Here is a 19,442-nt window from a genome sequence, read left to right as displayed (position 1 = left end):
GATCAACAAGGAATGAATCCAAATGAAAATACCGTTTTGGCTAGCACTTAACAAAACGCAACTGTTTTGATCGGTGGTAGAATGATGGTTGGAGCAGATGATCTTGGAGGTCTTTTCTAACTTTAATGACTCCGTGATTCTACGATACAGCTGTGATGCATCTCTTTCTAGCAAAAGTTATTAACTTGAAACCTTCAGAACCACAGATTTCTTGATTTAAACTTATTTCTTTTGCTAAACTTAAAATCCTTCCCAGCTTCAAAATATTATTCAGAAGGTCAACCAAAAATCAAACATGGATACCTTTGTTTTAAAATTATTATTTTCATTTCTCTAAAACATGGGCTTATGTTTGCCTCTTCTGGAGCACATCAAGATTAATTTGTCTCGCCTCTCCTTCATAGCTATTTCTGTGCTATGGACTCAGCCAGACACGACAGGGAAGAACCCAAAGAACAGAACATCAAATGTTCTCACTCTGAACTTTCAGGTAGCTACTGAATGTAAGACTGGATTTAAAAGAATTTTTTTTCTTTTTTTTTTTTTTTCTTTTTAATATCACCATAAGGCATGTTTATATACTTGGAGTGGAAACAGCGCGCATTCAGCTGCAATTGATTTCCTGTATGGCAAAATACCTCAGGCATTCAGCTGGCTGGGAACATTACAGAGGCCTCTCACCATTACCAGGTTTTTGGGACTAAGATGCTCTGCCCGATGCCTGTTCTTATGCCAGAATAAACAGAATTCCAGCCGGGTGTCCAAGTTAATTTGGTCTAGGGGAACCAAACCATAAACAGGCAAGATTTTAAACTAAAAATCCATTTAAAAAATATTGGTCTACTTTCAACTTAAACAGTAATACAATCAATTCAATCTTGCTAATGTGGCATGATGTTCATCTCTACTTTCTTTTTAAAGTACAAAAACACTGCTCCATCTGAGAGATGCTTTTTTATTATTATTATTTAAATGAAATATCAACACTTTTCCCCCCCACCCAGTTGCTACATTTACAATGATAAACACACTCTACATGGAAACTTTATCAATTTCAAAAGGTTGATTTTTTGCCCCATCACTGAGTGACAATTATATTTACAGTTGTGGTTTTTTTTTTTTTTTTTACAGCATTTAGTTTTTCTCCATTTGTAACCAAGTACATAGAACAGCCTCCACTAACACTTCTATGAATCTGCAGAAGGGAACATATGAGTAGTCTTACTAGCTTCCTGTGATTAGACTGCAACAGTTGTAACATTCAAATGCCCGACTACCTTCCTGTACCTCAGACTGTAAATTAAGCGAAACCAAAATACAGCATGAGCTGTAATTACCATGCTACTTTCCATTCAGTCTGTGCAAGTTCCCTTCTTCTCAAACCCTCCAGAGGCAAAGGACCCCATTTCAATTGCTAGAGAAAGTAGTTTCTTTAAGAACCGTAGACAGAGCCAGACTATCAACACATAAGAAGTAGCAATAACCATGACCATTTAAATACATACACACAAGAGTGTGCGCAGATAAGGAAACCAGGCAAACCTGGAAGAAACCTAAATTTTCTATGGTGGCACTCTAGTTTAATAAAAGTTTCATCCACAACAGCTTCTTAGTTCCCAATTAAAATAATTGACCCAATGCAAAAAGACATTCTCTAAATTCTGGAGCACCCAACAGCTTTTCAAAGCCTTTGGATTGATGACTTCTGGCAGGGTCCTACAGTCGCTTATGAACCAACTGAAGCACAAGCTTTTGGACACTACGGAGAGATCTTCTATCAACCTCCTTTAACTTTTTCAAAAACGTTTTCTACAGGTCTTGTCTTTTTCTTTCAGATTTTCCTGTCATATAGAAAGATAAATATATTTTTCATTATGTGAAGTTTTTGACCAATTAGGTTGAATATAAGGTTTATTTCTCAAACATCAGTGTAAGAGTATAACACACTGTTGCACTAGAAGCACTATCACAAGGAAAACATGTGCAGGTCCACTAAAAGAAATTGATTAACCAAATATATTGTCATTTGTTCTATAATTTCTATTTTATCTGGGGGGAAAAAAAAAGCATGCTTTAAAATTGCCTTAGCTGTTCCAAAACTACATCATAACTATTAATAAAAAACTTCGTTTTCCGAATCATTTTTAGAAGATTCATAGGATTCAAGTTGTTATTAACAGATGTATCTAGAAAAGCATGCAAGTATCAGTTTAAGCTAAAAATCTTACTGGAGTGTTAAAAATGTAAAAGAAGCCTTGCACAGGACCCAAGTTAAGCAGAACCTACATTCATCTGTAGAAATCTGAAGAAACTTATATTCAGATATAGTCACATTTAAGTTGATTTGAACGATTTAACTGTAAAACATTCTGCCACCTGGAGATTTCACTGTAACATTAAATGAAAAGTCCAGAAATCAGAAAACTATCTTTCAAAACCCAGTTAAATGAAACTTCTCTTTCTGGGTATACTCCAGAGGCAACCAAAATAACTTTCAGTAACAAGACAGGTGGCTTATTGCTTTTTTCTTGGGATTCTTTAGGAAAGCTGAGGTTAAGATCCCAAAAAGTGACACAAAACCCTTTCGTGCTACATACTAATGGTCCATGACTGAGGTGCTGACTGAAAGGCTAATATTATCACTGTACTCCAGCAAACTGGCTTCCTCAAACAAATAAATATGGTTTTGAGTCTCAAAATCTCTGCTCTTCAAGGACTTCCCTGTCCTGTTTCTGCTACGGGAAAAGACAAAAGCAAGTGAAAGCCACCCAACTACGTATCATTGCATTCCACGAACTTACCAGTAGGAGCGACCCAGATCTGCTTTAATTACAAGTATTAAATCATCCCTGCTCTCACCTGGTCCCCAACCATACTAAATTTTATCTCGTATTCAAACAATTCTATCCTTAATGCTTGGATAGTATTGTGTATTCAACATAATAAACCATCGTCAATATAGACTGTATCATTTTAAAACAAGTACCTGTGCCAAACAATTCCACACAAACCTGACAAGAAAATTACTTGCAGAACTTCACATTTGTTAGACAGCAAACCACTGTGCAGGTTTCATCACCAACAACTACGACTAAACTAAGAATTTATTGGGCATGATTATTACGGAGTTACATGCCAGTACTTATAGCCCAACTTTCCTAGCCAAGGAAAGCAGTTTGCCTATTACAGCATCAAGGGAAGGCCACATACTGTAGCACCTTCTTGTTGCATGATGTAATTGTGATGAATGGACAGAAGATCTGCCACTTCCCAGAGAACCAGATTTATTCCACATGCAATCACCTGAGAGCTTTCCCAGATGTATTAAGCTAATTGCATGAGCTAAGTATATGCAGCCTTCCTACCTCACAGCAGTGAGCAACACAAAGGTGGAGTTGCGTGAGAATGTCAACAGCTAAGAGCGAACCCTTGCCAGAACTCCTACAGATCACTTCTTGCGTGACCTCAAACTGTCCCAAGGAAGGAAGTCAGTGTTTGGCAGGTATGGCATACACAAGTAACTCTGACCCAACTACCAAAACTAATCATCTGCTGATAAGGCTCAATGTTTGTAACTAGCAAACAAGAGAAACCAACCCAGTACACGTTTCTGAAATTGTCAGAAAACAGGCATAACCAATCCTTTATTAAAATCAAAAAGAACTCTTCATGCAGCAAAGTCATCAATTTAAAGAACAAAAGGGGAGAAAAAAAAAAAAAAACATAGAGTGAGCAGACCCCTCATCACTATAACACAGTGGCAATGAAGAGGCATTCAGTCCGTCCTGGCACCCTTATCTCTCCTTAAGCTTCAACAGCTGTGTGATGCACACAGCCAGGGTGGGTAGATGCGTCCATCAGGTATGTACAGAAAAGCTATCCCCTAGAGATGAAACACACTGCAAAGCAGCAGACCTTCAGGTGACAAAAGCTGACAACCATCTTTCTTATGAAGACATCATGGTTTTGTTTTCCAGAATTCTTCCTTGCAAAGCAGGCACAGCTCCTACCCTATCCAAACAGCATGCAGTGCCATGCGGAAGAAACCCTTTCTCCATGCCCCAGCAGTACGTATCTGATACTTGATATAGCAGGTAGATGTTCGATGATATATTAAGGGGTTTCCCTGGAAATCTGGGAGAAACTCACAAGGTTAAGTGAGTGCAAGGTTTGGAGGAGGAGATAGTGGAGAAGATACCATCCTACCACAGAAGAGAACAGACTTCACAACATGACCGACCTGATAAGGTAAGGATAAAGCTAATTCAGCGAGGAGTGTGGCAAGTTAGCCAGTCTGTCTGCAGGACAGACAGCAACCTTCTCCGGTGGCAGGAGCACAAAATGACCACCATAGATCACATCAGAGATTTATGACTTGTGTCTCATCTAACATGAGGGAGGCTGACAATTATCAGAGAAGACTGAAAGATTACAAACATCATACGCTGTTGGTGTGTAAGGGAGGGCAAGCTGTCTCCCCAAATGCACTCATGACTCATTAAAAACACTTTTCCCTCCCATTCAAATAGGCTAAGTCTGCTGATTCTTCAGAGGAATTAGGTGTTTCTGCAACAGACTAAAGTCTATGTTGACATCATTCAGGTACTAAGGTATGACAGCTCTCTGAGCAACACCACAAGGTATGTTATCAGGATAATGAAAAGGAACTGTGAAGTAAACAGTGACGAAGCTTTACAACCTCTGGAGTTGCAGCATGACAATCTCAGCAGCAACAAACCTGCTTGCAAGTTAAATTGATGTTTCCATTCATATCAACTTGGTTACAGTTTAAAAAGTGAGTAGGAAACTTTGTGCATGCTGAAGTGATAAAGAAGATAAGAGACTTGCATAATCACTAGTTCTATGTTTCCCTCATATATTTTCAAAATAATTCTCAAAGAATTAATTGTAATTTCTCCTTCATATCAATCAATTCCTGTGTTAAGGAACCAAAGCACTGTGTTAGTCTAGATCGAAGTGCCATAGATCAGTGACAGCAGCAGCAACCAAGCAGTTCTGCCACTGTTTATTTCTTATTTCTGAAATGCTTTGGAACCCCATCTATGAACCTGGCCTCACTGTGATATGCAAAACAAATACAAAAGTAAGAAAAAGAAAAAAAATGAAAAACAACAAGTTCGTACGGGTAGGTAAGAATCACAACAAAGCTGCAGCAGACACTAGCTAATTTTAGGGTACACGGGGGGGAGTGTAAATATTGGTCAATACTTTAAGAAAAGTTATTTTATAGGCAGTTAGCAAAGACAAACTTGCCTGTGTTTACAGATAACTCCACCTAACACGAGTGGAAGCATGGGAGAAAGATTTTGAACATAGTCTGTATCGTTTGTACTAAGAGATAGGGACTATTAACGTGGACTGATTTAAGGCAGAGACTTTAACCTTGAAATGCACACCCAGATGACAATGCTGAAAAGTTGTCAGCCATAACAGTGAAAGGAAGCTGGCTGTTACACTGTCCCCAGCATTGCTTAGAGCAATCTAAACAACCTTCCCTTCCTAATCTGGGCATCAAGGTTTCATCTACAACAGCTCTGAGTAAGCCACTGGGCAGGTGATTCAACAAGCGGTCCCACAAAACCCTTTTACCCCTGCTCAGTGCTTCCAGTGAGAGGATGCATGCATCCCATCAGCAGAAAACATTAACCGCATGATACAAGTGCCTGGGGCATGATCCTGAAATGTCTGAATGGATAAGAACGCTCAAATACTTCAACGTTAACATTCATTAAGTCAGATTTTAAAACATCTGGGCAGGGCTCACATGCAAGTTTCTACAGAACGCATGCTTACAGGAAGAGGCTTGGCACCACTTCTAGTCTGAAATTCAATGACAGAGCAGCCAAGCAAGACTTATAGGATTCAAAGATAATTAGTACTGTTTAGGAGTCAACTTTGCAAGGGAAACAGCTGCCAGCCCAAGATATACCTGTTGATTACACCTATAAAACGTACGTGTAACTTCCACTGGCATAACCACCCACGGTCCTGTGGAGGACTAGGAAGCAGGCCTACTGGAACTCATACCGTGGAAGAAAGAAAGAAACCAAGTCATGAGCATCAAGTTTCTGTCCCAGATAAGATTTTTGAACTGCTGTCCTGCTCTGTATTTTCACAGCAAGGCTCTGCATCATGATCAGTGAGAACATAGCCAGTGACCACCCCAAACGCAGGTCTTGCAGAAGGCACTCCAGTCAACAGCTGACAGTGGTCTGAAGCAGCCTTTAAGTGCTTGGACAGCTGCTTCTTTCAGGCCTCCTCAGCAGCTTTTCCCTCAATTTCCTTCCCCAGTCCACCCTGACTAGGCCCCTCTTTTCCTGCACCTGCAATCGTGTTTGCAGTTGAATCTATTTTAGGCCAAGTAAGTTCATAAAAGCTCAACTTGGTGAATCAGATAAGGCAGACCTATTTGATACAACAGCCATATATAGAAAAATGTTTTATATCCTTAAAGGGTCTTGAGAAACTGTTAGCGCTATGAGCTAGTTTGTTACACACACTCTTTTGGAAATGGAATTAACACAAACAGCCTTCTCTGAAATTTCAAGTTATTTATTTAATCTGTTCACATTCATCTGTTGTATTCTTAACCACATGCACAAAAAGTGTACCCAGCACCTCCAATCATAACTGTTGCCACTGCGCTGCTGATACAATCAAGACTGACTTTCCTTCTTTACTCGCTCCGCTCCCATTCCCCCCCCCTCAGTTCTGCAGTTCCACCCATTTGTTCTCATCTGTGATGTTTTCATCGGGGAATTTCAGTTCTTCTTTCAAAGAGAAGTTCCTGTGTATTACAGTTAAAACAAAAGAACTGGAAAGTATGAATTTATTAGGTTTAAAACACTAAAATAACTGAAAAATACTACAAGATTAACAGCTAGTAAACCAAACGCACAAGTTTGAGAAGTCTGAGCCATGACTGGGGTTGGGGGAGGGAAGAAAACTGGGTTTGGTGATGCTGCACAGCTCTTCCAAAGGTTTTGGTCCATTTCCAAGAACGAGCAGATTAATCAACAAGTAAATGAGCATCTATTAGAAGTGCTTAGAAAAGCATATTTTATAAAGAGGTGAAAAAAAAAAAAAAAAAAACTATGAGTTCCATGTCATCCCATCCTCTGCATTCTCAGTTTACAAGAATAATGCTTTTTTCCACTCTTTTCCTCATTGCCAGTTCCACAAACTAAAGCTCTCTGTGTAACCACAGCAATGCAGGTTCTGAAAGCTAAGCATTCAGCAACACCTCTGCAAGTCCTTTTGCTACTCCAGACTGTGCTGAGGGCTGCAATAATTCTCTGTTGGTTGGTTTGGTGTCTTTTTTCCCCTCTCCCAACTCTGTAAAATGGAAATGCTGTTTAGAATAAGTAGTAGTAAGACATCTTCATCATCCCCATGAGCAAAAGTTACAGATCATTCTGAGAGGACTGCCACACATAATCACAACTACTCCATATGTATTCATTAGTAGACTTTACATTAACTTTTTTTAAATATGTTTTTACTGTACCTTTTCTAGTTAAGATACCTTTGTGCTGTGTTTGGCCCTCTAAGAAGTTTAAGTCAATGTAACTTAAAGCCATTAATGTTTCAATAAAATGTGTATGTTTGTTGTTTTTGCCAGAACAATCATCCTTTTCAACACATGAGTGAATATAAAAGAGAATGGACATCAGAAAAATTCCTTTGTAGTAACTTAGAACTGCCATGGCTTTATAGATGTCAAATCCAAGAAATGATTCCCAGAGTCCTTTAAATGGGTTCATCATCAAATTGGATGTTTTGATTATTTCCTGACCCAGTGTATCTGACCCTATGGACATGGGGTGCGTGAAAGAGCCACGCTGAGCATCTCCAATTGCCACCCAGCAGCGTGGCCTCTCTCCACTTCGTGACCATGAGGATGGCCAAGATTTGCAGCTCTGGCTTGGCAGGGGAGAGATTTGGCCCAGCCAAGCAAGTGCTGAGGTGGCAACATGTATGAAAGTAGTAAACAAATAAATGCAAATCATCTCTTCAAGGAGTCTTTGACATACTTTGATACTTTTAGCTTTAGCCTTTTAGATAATAATAATAAATTTAACTAATAATCAGGACACACAAGAAGGGTACCAAGAACTCAGTCTGCCCGTTCCAGAGCTTTTCTGCTAAGCACAGTTCATACCAAGACCTCAAATTCAACAACTTCAGACCCAAAGTATGCCACTGGACAGTTAGCTTGTATTCTCACATCCTGCCCAAGAAAGAGGGAAAACACATTAGCAGATGTTCTGAAATCACTAGAGCTTCCAAAAAATGAAGTTCACTATTTGAAGATTTCCAAAGCCACACATCATTAACTTTCACCCTTCACTAAAAAATCAGAACTGTCTTTGCAAGACGTTTTCAAGACTACAGCTTACAAATCAATTTGATTATGCACCCACATTTTCTATTTCTGAAAACAACAAGAAAAATGACACATTAACACCTCGCGTGGCAATCATAACCTGCCTTTGCAGGGATACACTCACTCATATGGCCACAGGTCAACATTGTTTACCTAGCACTCCGCAGACTTGTGGGAAAAAGACAGCATTCCAGTAAATGAACACATTCAAAACTGAACCATTTTATCAGAGCATCTTGCATCGTTCCCATTTGTCAACTTGAGAACATAGAGAAGTAGAGAGTCAAAGCTGAACAGCAAAGCTTCGGGATGAACCAGAGAACAATACCAATATTCACTGAGAGGCTGATCTCGAACTGCCCTCTCATATTTTCAAGACAAGCACCCTATTAATAAATTTTCTAACCTTAGCATAACTCTTATGTTTTCCTCTCAAAGCACCCCCACACATATTGGTGAAGAGCTCTCAAAATTAAGACAACTGCATGTCACAGGCACCAGAAAGAGTTTTAAATAAATCTCAAAGAAGTTATATATTGTGCCTTGCCAACCACAGTGAATTACATAGCCAGGAGTTGCTACTGCCAGATTTAGCTTTGTACGAGCTAACAGGATTCCTTTATAAATTTAGCTAGAGGCACAGGCAACAAACGCTTGTGGAAATTTGAACTGCAGCTCTCAAGCTGCAAAGATTGTTCCCTCCAAGAATGAAACGGTAGCAAAGGAAGACTATTAGCAGGATCCCATTACACAGCTTTCAAAACACCTCTAAGTCATCAGGATCTCTAGGCAGCATTATAAATACCGAAATTATCAGCAAGCAACACGAAAAGAAAAAAAAGCAAGGCCACAGCTGTTTCTGTGTCTCAGTTAGTAACTTGGGGGGGGGGGGTGGGGGGGAGCCAAGCAAAGATTGTTAGCTGTACGTTCAGCTGGCTTCGAAGTTTGTTTCGGGTCCTCTTCCCTCATGCCCGGAGCGCTGTTACTTGTGAAGGAAGGAAATGAGAGCCTTGGGGTTGTCAACACCGGCTGAGGGATGAGGTCCGAAGGGCTTCCCATTCAGCAAGGAGGACAAGGGCTGTGACACACAGCCTGCAAAGCAGGGGAAGGATGGGGACGGGAGATGGGGAAACACATCCGTGGTTCCGCTGGACACCGGGACACTTCTCTGCCGCCTCTCTCTCCTCTTCCCACCCCAGGATAAACATCCTTGATACTTAATGATAAGACCAATCATACTTTTAACCCCCTCTGGGCCACAGTCACCACATCCCGATGAACGTTACTTTAAAGCATCAAAACTCTTAGAGACAGTTTCCCCAAAGACACAGGTTTGGCAAAACACCTGTGTAAAACCAGAAAAGCCAAGCAGTTTCTGCGTGCATTAAAGGGAGCACCTCCTTCCCCACAAACCCCCAAAAAGCACCCGACAAAGCCTTGCGACCTCGCCTAAGCCCGGAGCCCCGCAAGCAGAGCGCAGGCGTGCGCCCGATGCCCCCCTTTCTCCCCGCCGGGGCCGGGGGCTGCCCGGGGGCTGGGGTGCCCCCCCAAAAAAATCTTTGGGTGTCCCCCAGCGACCAGCAGCCAGCCGGAGCCCCGCCGAGAGCAGCGCACGGAGCAGCAGGGAGAGGGGCGGGGGGCGGCTCGCACAAAGGCTGCGGACACAATGGGGGCAGGCGGCGGGGCCGGGGGAAGGGGATGGGGACGGCCCTAAGGGGGGGGGGGGGCTGCAGGCGCCTCGACGACCACCGGGACCCCCCCAACCCGGGGGTCGCCCCCCCGCGCTTACCGGCAGCCCCTCGCCCTCCGGTGCCCCCCTCCCGTTCACACTCGGGGCGCAGGGGCTTCGGGCGGGGGTCTCCCCGTCGGTGCCTCCCCCTCGCAGCGCTCCGCGGCCGTGCCTCGGCTCCCTCCGTGTGCTCCGGCTCCGGGCAGCGGCTTAATCCCCAAACTTCCTCCTCCTCCTCCTCCTCCTCCTCCCGTGCGGGCAGGGGACTCGGCGGAGCTCCCCTCCTCCATGCAGCTCCCGCAGCCCAGCCGCTGCCTCGGCCCCTCCCCGGGGAGGCCCGGCCCGGCCCCGGGCCGCAGCTGACTCCGCTCCCCTTTTCCTCTCCTCCACCCCCCCGGAGGCTGGGGGAGAGAAGAAAGATTAAGCGCCTGGACTTACTCCTGGAGCCCGGCCAAGGCGAGCAGTCAAATTACAGCCCCGGGAAGAAGAAGAGAGGAAAAAGGAGAGGAAGAGAGAAAAAAAATAATAATAATGATAAAAAAAATCGGCTACCGTTTTCACGCACGGAGCAAGCGCTCCCCTTTCAGCCTCGCCGCCGGCTCCTCTCCGGCACGGCAGGTTTGCCGTTCGCTGCTCCAGTGCCCCGCGTCCTTACCAGCGGCTTGGAGCTCCCGTAAATGAGCTAAAACGGCCAAAACGTGCAAGAGGCGGGTCAGCGCCGAAATACGGCCCGTAAAAAGCAAATTCAGAGAGGTTTTGGAGATTACATCTGCCCCCCCCCCCGCCAGTCTGCGTGGCCACCTTCTGTGAGAAGGTGAGCCCGAGCTACCTTTAAATTACAGCTGTGAAGGTTGTGTAAGACATGCCCTAAGAAAGAAGCTGCTTAAATAAATCCTGAATTCTTCATACACTCAGCTGTCCCCATCCTTCTGGCCCCTAACAAAATACACGTTTTCTTGTAAAAACCTTGCTCTGGGCTTTGCATTGCCCTGCTGCTTTTGTTCTGTAGCACAGTCTCTCCCTCCACTCGTGATAATACAGAGCACATGGGGTGTGAGGCAATTTGGGAGGTTAGAATAGCTCAAAGTTTTAAGATGTCAAAACAAGTAATTACAGCAGTAACTCAGTAAACCAGGAAGTTTCGGCGTTTGCCCTCATCTTACCTGTTCCCATCAGATTCCTTCAAAAAACTGCTCTGGCAAGGTCTGTTCCTGTCCCATTAATTTAAAAGCTCAGAGCTCCTTCCCAACATCCACGCGGTGTATGTTTCAGACCAGTGCTGAATTTTAAAAGCTCGACACATTTACAAATTCATTCTGGCCGCATTTCAAACCAAAGGTTCGCATTAAATAAAGTGGGAATAAATCAGCTTATCAACTGAAGAATAAAAACAAAAACCCTCAACTGCCTTAGTGGCAGCCATTCTAAGTAATATTTATTCAGAAATAATATGTATTTACGTTGCACAATTAGAGCACAGTTATGACTGAGGGGTAAGTCCCGGCCCACCTCTCCTTCCTTGTGAACTGTCCCTGTCCTATCAGACAGGGAAGGCAGACGGTGGGAACCCCGGGCTCCACAGTGAATGTTCTAGAACAGCGCTCCACAAAATGGCTGCAGAGGGCAAGCGTGGAAAAGGCGAGACAGCCTGGATATGAGGGGTGTCTCCACTCACCCCAGCCCAGGGGTTGTGACCTCCTGCAACACATCGCTGCTCCGCATCTGAATTCGGCACCCGACTGGGATGTCCTTAGCTCACCACACTCTGCCCTTGATCTGGGGACAAAAATTTGGCCTTCATTCACACACCACAAAATAAAAAAATAAAATCACTCATGAAATAACTAGGAGAGAAATATCTGGAAGTCTTCCCCACTGGGAGAATCAAGGAATGTTTTTCCTTTATGAACAGATCTCTCAAAGAAGATAGTAAAGCAAACTACCGGTTAATGCATTTAACTTGGGCCAAATTAAAACGAATGAAAATGCACGCACATCCCCAAATGGGAAATGCAAGAACAAAACCCCCAAACCACTCGGTATTCCGAGTCCCTTTAAGAAACTGCACAGCCCCTGCAAATATGTTTTAAAGGCCTGACATGATCTGTTCCATATGGAGTTTGTTTTCTCTCAGTGCTGTGACTAACAGGAAAAATCTTCAAGAAGAGAAGCCTCTTCCTCTTTCCCCATCCTTTTACCTCCCTCTCCCCAAAGGACTGACCGTGAGCCAGTCTGGTTTCTGTTGGCTCGTGCTAAAAATAGTGCTCCCGCGGACGGACCAAATACCTCCAGTTTTATGTTGACGGGCGGACAGAATATGATCGTTGTTGCAGAAAGAATGAAGGAGGTTTAAAGGTCAGGCTTTACAGCGCTGTAATACAAACCGGTGCACTGGGAGAACCACTCCTTTTTGGAGGAATTACGCAGACGGACGGGCTGTGAGAACCCTTATCTCTGAAGGCACTCCGGGCGACTACTGTGAAAAGGCCCAGATAACCTGCGCATGAGTAACAAAGAAGCTGCAGGCAGGTGAACCTTTCGCCCAGGTGTTTCCCCTGTAACTGGACGCAGGTGGCACACGTGAGGGACAGCAGTGCCAGCAATGGGGGCTCCTGACCAGTTTGCCCAGTTACCCTCTTGCACAGGCAAGAGGCAAGCCTCTGCTCCCCCACCTTCTGCAGCTTTTTTGGCATGCAAGGGTGTCTCTCACTCATACCTGCTCCTTCATGCCACAGGACCTCTGCCGTCCTCTCCTCACGCAACATGGGATCCAGCTCCTCATCCCGGTCCCTTCCACTGCCCCCAGCGGGAATTACCCGTGTGCAGGAACCTGTGCCCATCATCAGCCCCCATCTTCCACACAGGGGGTAAGGACTTGCCTTCGGGTACCACCTGAAAGCGGTTTGCTGACTACAGTTGGGGATTTGTAGCCTAATTTTTTTTTTTCCCTGTTTGGGATTTTTCCTTTCTTCTGAAAGATCTGCTTATACCAAGTCTACCAGAAGGTTTATATACATATATTTGATCTCAGACACAGCATTTCCTTACGTCATCAGCACTGAATTGCACTAATCACTGTGCTATTCTCCTTTTGGCTGTGACTCAGCAGAACTCCACGCAGTGCTTTTAAACGTATGGAAATCTGTGTCACTTCAGAGCTGCTGACTGATGACAAATGTCAGCAATCACTTGAGGACAAGCCCAAGTTTATTCATTCTGTGTTAGAATTTTTTGGGAAAAAAAAAAAAAAACCTTCCCTGCAAAAGCAGAAAACTGCTATTCATTAAGGCACCTCACAAAGAGAAGACAAAAAGACACACCACAGACTGCCAGTTAAGGGAGGATCTGCAGAAGCGAGCAGCTGCATCCATGCCATGCACACAGGTGTACAACAGGAAAATGGATGTAGTCTTAAACTGGGCACCCCCCAGTCAGCCTAAGTCAAAAAAAAACATCTGCAACGTGCTTCTTGCCTAGCATCCAAATTAATTATTCCACCCACAGTACAATTTAATTGGCAGGCGCAGGTACACTTGTTTTCTTTGGAAAACTTATTATTAAGCGTGTTGATTTTTTTCTAAGAGCTATGCCCCTGCTTAATAGAACATGCTCTTTCATTTATACTAATGCCAAGGAGCACTCAACCATTCCAGTAATTAGATGTTCCAGTCAAATCATTAATATCAAATAAAATGCCTACTTTATGCCTGTGTCCTGCAGGTATTTAAGTACCTCCAAGTTGATGACATAGCTGTGTGAAAAAAATTGGAAGCGTGTTTAAGTCTTTATAGTAACAGCTGCTAAAGCTTTTAATCAGACACTGCAAAGTTCAGAATTTCTTACTCCCAATCTTAGTATGAAATTTAAATGGAAGTACTTTAAATATAAGATATCTCTGCATGACACGTGCCTTGAGACAGTGCATGTACAGAATGGGAGATGATGAGGTTTAGTGGTTACAAGTATGAGCACTGTCAACATAAGAAAATAACAAGAGATTGTACAGAAGGAATTAACTGAACTTAATCTTTCTAGGGAGAGGGCTTGGTTCCTCCTTTGGGAACGTTTCCATGCAGAAGTAAACATCTTTGAGATCACTTGCTTTCCCATGTAGTGCTATTGCTTAGATCCTCCACAAATGCAACTGTATTTCATAAAAAGGCACGCAAGCCAGCTGCAGCTTTTACAAAATATACTTCTGGTAAACTCCAAAGCTAGCACAATTATGTTGTCAGCTCAGGCCTCAGATTCTTACAAGTCTTGGTCCTTAAGCACAACCTCCACGTTGTTATGCTTTCTCAAGCTTTTTGCTAGACAAAACATTCTAAATTTCCCACCCGTTCTCCTCCAGAAGGCTTTTCTGCTGGCTTGTTCCCTGAAAACATTTTCATCTACAGCCTTAAAAACAAAAACCCTGTTTCAATCTTACAAGGACTCATCTCTTTCCCCATGCATTTTTCTTTAGAACATCTTAGGTTTTGCGGTTGGGACTGAGCAGTAAGTTCCAGCATCACGGACAAGGACAGCCTTCGGTCTCCCTGCTCTGGAAGAAAGTCACCATTATCTCCACGCTCCTCGTATCAAAGGCACCAGGTAAAGGTGAACCACTGCATCTCCTCCAGGATGCTCCCTCCTTTTGTCTTGAGAAGACACTCAAAATAAGGCTGGACTAGGATCCCAGTCATTCCCTCTTCTCTGTTCAGACAGGCTTTCTGGGCATGTAGGAGGTGTTTGTTTCTCAAAACTCAGCTGCCTCTTTTTAAGCTTAAATACGTTATTCAGGAAGAGATGTCACAAGGAGGATTTTGGTTTGTGTGTTTGATTTAGGGGCTGTAAGATCATGCCCTATAAAAGTATTTTTTTCATCTTGCATGCTTTGTGGTGAGTCCGCATGCACAAAAAGCAGGATCAAGTCTGAGGCCATAAGAACCCAACAAAGAGTACATAAGAATTGCTTCAAGCTGCAACCAAGAGTTACTTTTCAACATTGCTAATGCAGGTTGCTCAGATGGCAGATGGGCTCATCTGATTACAGGAATCCGCTTCAACTTAAAGGAAACTCCTTAAAACACATAACCACTGGTGTCTTCTGGCTCATCAGGTTATTAAAAGAACTTTTACCACTTAAATGAGTATCTTGCGGTTCTCTGCTTTCAGCTGCACCTTTTAAAGCACAATGCTCCACAATAATTAGTCTAATTGTTTTAAACTACCATCTGAGTAATGAGTAATAACTTTTTTTTTTTTTTTTAAGCAATATTCAGCCTCCAGCTAACTTCTCAGAGATCCCCAATCATTCCCTCCTGTATTTCTTCACTTAAGCACAAGTGGCCTGAGGTTCTCCCTTGCATTTAGCCCCTGGTTTGCCCCCATCAGAGTGACCCTGAAGCAGGCAGTTTGTAAGCTGACCCAGCACAGGGCAATTTTCTGGGCACAGAAGGGAAAGGATCCCAAGGGGCAGATTTGCAAGAGGGAGCCGAGAGGAGTGTAAGCTCCTTTGCTGTATCACCGCCTAGTGCAGTAGACATTCCCAATCCTGTATCAGGCAACTGCTGTGCCACTGATCAGCTATCTCAATCCTCACAAAAGCTGCATCCCATGCTGTCCTAAGCTAATACTGCAGGGAAAAAAAACGTCTTGAGGAAAGACTTTCCCATGTCTTAGTGAATCGTAGGAGCAGAAAAAGCCAATCAGGTCACTGGCAGCTGGCATAATTTATTACAGCCCTTAGGCGAGTCTAAATTACATCGAACAACTCATGCTCAGACACTGCAGACAGGTCAGAGGAAGGTGATATATCAGATGCTATCAAGCCAGAACAAAGATTTAACAAACATGCTCTGGTTTTATTCTGCACATATATACACAAGTACAGACAGGGCAGTGAAAAAGGAAATCGCAAAGCTTTATCAGAAGTTGTAATGACCATAGCTGTTAACCCCCAAATGAGAACTTGCACTGACCTCAGTCAGTAGCTATCCAAAGAAGAATGTAAGCTCTGAACTGAAGGGCTGTCTTTGATAAAAAGCCAGAGTACCTCTTAGTTTTTACAGATCTTGCTACTTACAATACAGACGTAGCTTTTGATTCTCTAAGGCTTGCAAACTAAATAGAAGGGAGAAAAAAGATTGTTTCTCAGCCTCGGGTATGGAGGGGCCGAGTGCAGAAGACAGACCACAGTGTAATAGTGAACTAAGGAAGAAAAACAGAAGAAAGAGGGAAGAAAAATCAGACAGAATGCCAGAAAACACATCATTTAGAAAAGGCAACGTATTTCAGCATCTTGAAAATATCTTTATATGATATGGTCCATACTGTTTATTCTATCCCTGGTCATGAAGCATTTCTCTATAGGAAAGAGTATGAAATCTGTGAATGAATCAGAAATAATTCCCAGTAATTCTCAGGTAGAACTAAGTATCAATTTTTCAGTATTTTGAAGGCAGAATTCCTCTAGTCAAGCAGCCAGGTAATATACCAGTCAGGCAACCAGTACACTGTATTATCATTGCAGAGGCAAGAGTTACTAATTAAAGTCGCATTAAAAATTGTAGTCTTTGGAAATAGCAGATCAGAGACTTCCAGACCTTTCAGAGTGTCCCAGAGTAAATAATGACCAACTTTCACTGACTACTGTTAGTAGATTACTGTGAGAACTTTCTTAAGATACGGCGATGAATTCACCTTCAGAATAGTTTTTCCTAGTCACACACAAAGCAACTGATACAAGGAAAAGACAAAAGTCTGTTCCATTTCTTCAAGCCTCCAACTTTATGATACACCTGGCCCAAAACAGTGTCCCACTATCCACTTTGACTGGACAAAGAAGCCAGCAAATACTTACATCTGTTAACTGCATGTAAGTGTAAGCAGCTGTGTTGTGAGTCATTTCAGGACTCTCTAATTGAATAAACAATTGTAATTGTGCTCCATGGAACTCCTGTGTTTTCCTTCAGTCTTGGCATCTCTTCTCATGAAAGCTGTAAGTTAGGGTGCAGCCACACAAATTCAGTCGCCTATGACAATGTTTACCTAATACTTCCAGTCTTTACAACCATCATGAAGCGGATCCTCCTGCTGGGCAACTAACAATTTCCAAATTTTCAAAATCCACTGATCAGAAACTTACTTACAGAGTGATAATTTTTAAAGGCCCTCAGATAACAGTGCAATTTATTACTGATACTGAAATAATGCTCACAAAGCACAGTGACTAATGTACTGAATGCTGCACTTGTAGAAAAATACAGTGCTGCTCCGTACACCAGAGGATTTATAGTCTAAGCGTTATTGAGTTTGTCTTGAACCTTTCAGTAAACGTACCTTAAAATTTAACTGAAAAGGAGGTCAGTGGTCTACTTTTGGTCTACTTTTAAGAACTTATGGTCCACTTTTAAGAGACTATGAAAAATAACTGAGAAAAGAGGGTTTATTTCGGTAGACATAGAATCATTTTACAGGGGTTCATAAATTTGAAACATTGAAAGTACTAATCTAGGCAGATTTTTAAACTGTGCAGTGGAATTGCATTCTTGTTTGATGGGATTGGAAACACACAACTGGCTAAACATGAGAGACAGTCATCACGGGAAGTGCACTGAGAGATGCTGAAAGGGGTCAATACTCCTAAGACTCCCCCACCTTTTGCTGCTTTCAAGCAAAGGATCACAGACCTGAACAGTCGTCAGCAGCGACTGAAAAAAGCTAAGAGATAAGGACTTAGGAGCCAGGAGATCTCAGCTCAGTTCTGGAAGGTACTGGAAAGAGTGAAAACAAATTCTAGGGTCTGTAAAAATCTGTAGATTTTACTAGTAGATAAAGTAATTCCTCTTAAATCTCATGAGGTTTATATGAGAAGTTTGTCATGCAAAGATCCTCCACTTGTGAGCAGATAGCTTTGCTGCTGTAACTCATTCAGCCTATAATAGGTTTGCCCAGGCCATAAACAAAGTTTCAGGCTTTCATGTTTTGTTGACACAAATTCCGCTGGAAAAAGCTCTGACACCCCTCCAGCTGCACATTTCTTTTCACCTACAAGACACTGTTATAGGTCACACAAGACTTCTTAGTTAGGCAAAAAAGTAGAGCGCTTGTGCCTGGAGGCTAAATTTGCTTTGATACCTAACAACACTCTGGTTTGCCATTCCTGGAGGAATGTCCTTGCAGCTGTGCTTCCTAAAAGACAACCACATCAGTGTAATACCCTTCCTACACAGAGCTCCCCTTAATAAGTGGATATTAATAAGGTTAGGAGATACCCTAGTAGAGGAGTAAGTCCAAAAATGCAGAGACAGCCAGGGGGAAAACATCCCAAGACTGACACAATAAAGGGAACAAGTTAAACGGAGCTACAGAGCTCCATGTAACCCTAAGGAGCTGGTGTTGTTTGTCTTAGAGAAAAGAAGGGAAGCCTTGGTGTAGACCTTTTTATACTTTACAATTACCTTAAAGGAGGTTGTAGCAAGGTGGGCATTGGGCTCTTCTCCCAAGCAACAAGTGATAAGATGAGGGGAAATGGCCTCAAGTTGCACCAGGGGAGGTTTAGGTTGGCATTTAGGAGAAATTTCTTTACTGAAAGCACTGTGAGGCATTTGAACAGACTGCCCAGGGAAGTGGCTGAGTCACCATCCCTGGAGGTATTCAAGAAATGTGTAGGTGTAGAACTTAGTAGCACTGTTTAGTGGTGGACTTGTCAGTACTATGTTAAAGGTTGGACTAGATGATCTTGGACATCTTCTTCAACTTGAATGATTCTGTGATAAATAAGGCTGGCAAGCCTGCAAATCTGTTTTTAACCTACAGAGTTAAGGCCTGCTTTAACTGCAACATGCTGTTATGGTGTACAGGAATATTACAATTATTTTTTTTTGAATCTTATGGACTGGTATGGTGCAAAATTGGTGGTTGGACTTGGCAATCTAGAAGGTCTTTCCAAACCTAAATGATTCTATGAAAACTGATTGACTCAATAAGATACTACCTATGAAAGCAGACACCTTTACTCACTGTTTTGTATTAAAAAAACAGCTGAGTTGCAGAGATTTGTCTTTGTTTACCACACAACTTGTGTGCATTCTTTAGGCCTAGAACCACGTGTTTTGACAGACAGTCTACGGCCCATTATCTTCCACAAAACAAATTAAGCCAAATGCTTGTTACAGCTCAGTTGTACCTATTTAGGGAAAAAGATTTAACAACTGAAGAAAAAAGTGTTGTGTGTGTATGTCCCACAGCACTAAATATCTTGAGCAATCTCTCTGCCACCTATCCTTTCACCCCTTTTCTCACTTTTTAAGTTCTTTATGG

At 42.7% G+C, this 19,442-nt stretch overlaps 1 protein-coding gene across 6 annotated transcripts in view; it reads right to left on the bottom strand.

Annotated features, from left to right (window-relative positions):
• Positions 1-19,442, bottom strand: part of PLEKHG1 (pleckstrin homology and RhoGEF domain containing G1) — a 162,081-nt gene that overhangs the window by 125,823 nt on the left and 16,816 nt on the right. For 4 of the 6 annotated variants that reach the window (XM_048076916.2, XM_048076919.2, XM_048076920.2 and 1 more), the window contains exon 1: positions 10,197-10,457. The exons of 1 other annotated variant lie outside the window; for it this stretch is intronic. The gene's annotated coding sequence lies outside the window, so the exon portion shown is untranslated. Of the gene's footprint in view, positions 1-10,196; positions 10,458-10,688; positions 10,713-19,442 lie in introns of those variants that run through there. One more of the 6 variants, XM_048076917.2, reaches the window with a different exon arrangement.

This window comes from Anser cygnoides, chromosome 3, assembly GCF_040182565.1.
Source record: "Anser cygnoides isolate HZ-2024a breed goose chromosome 3, Taihu_goose_T2T_genome, whole genome shotgun sequence".
Lineage (NCBI taxonomy): Eukaryota > Metazoa > Chordata > Aves > Anseriformes > Anatidae > Anser > Anser cygnoides.
Note: the sequence above shows the minus strand (reverse complement) of the source record. Positions and strands in the feature narration are given on the sequence as shown.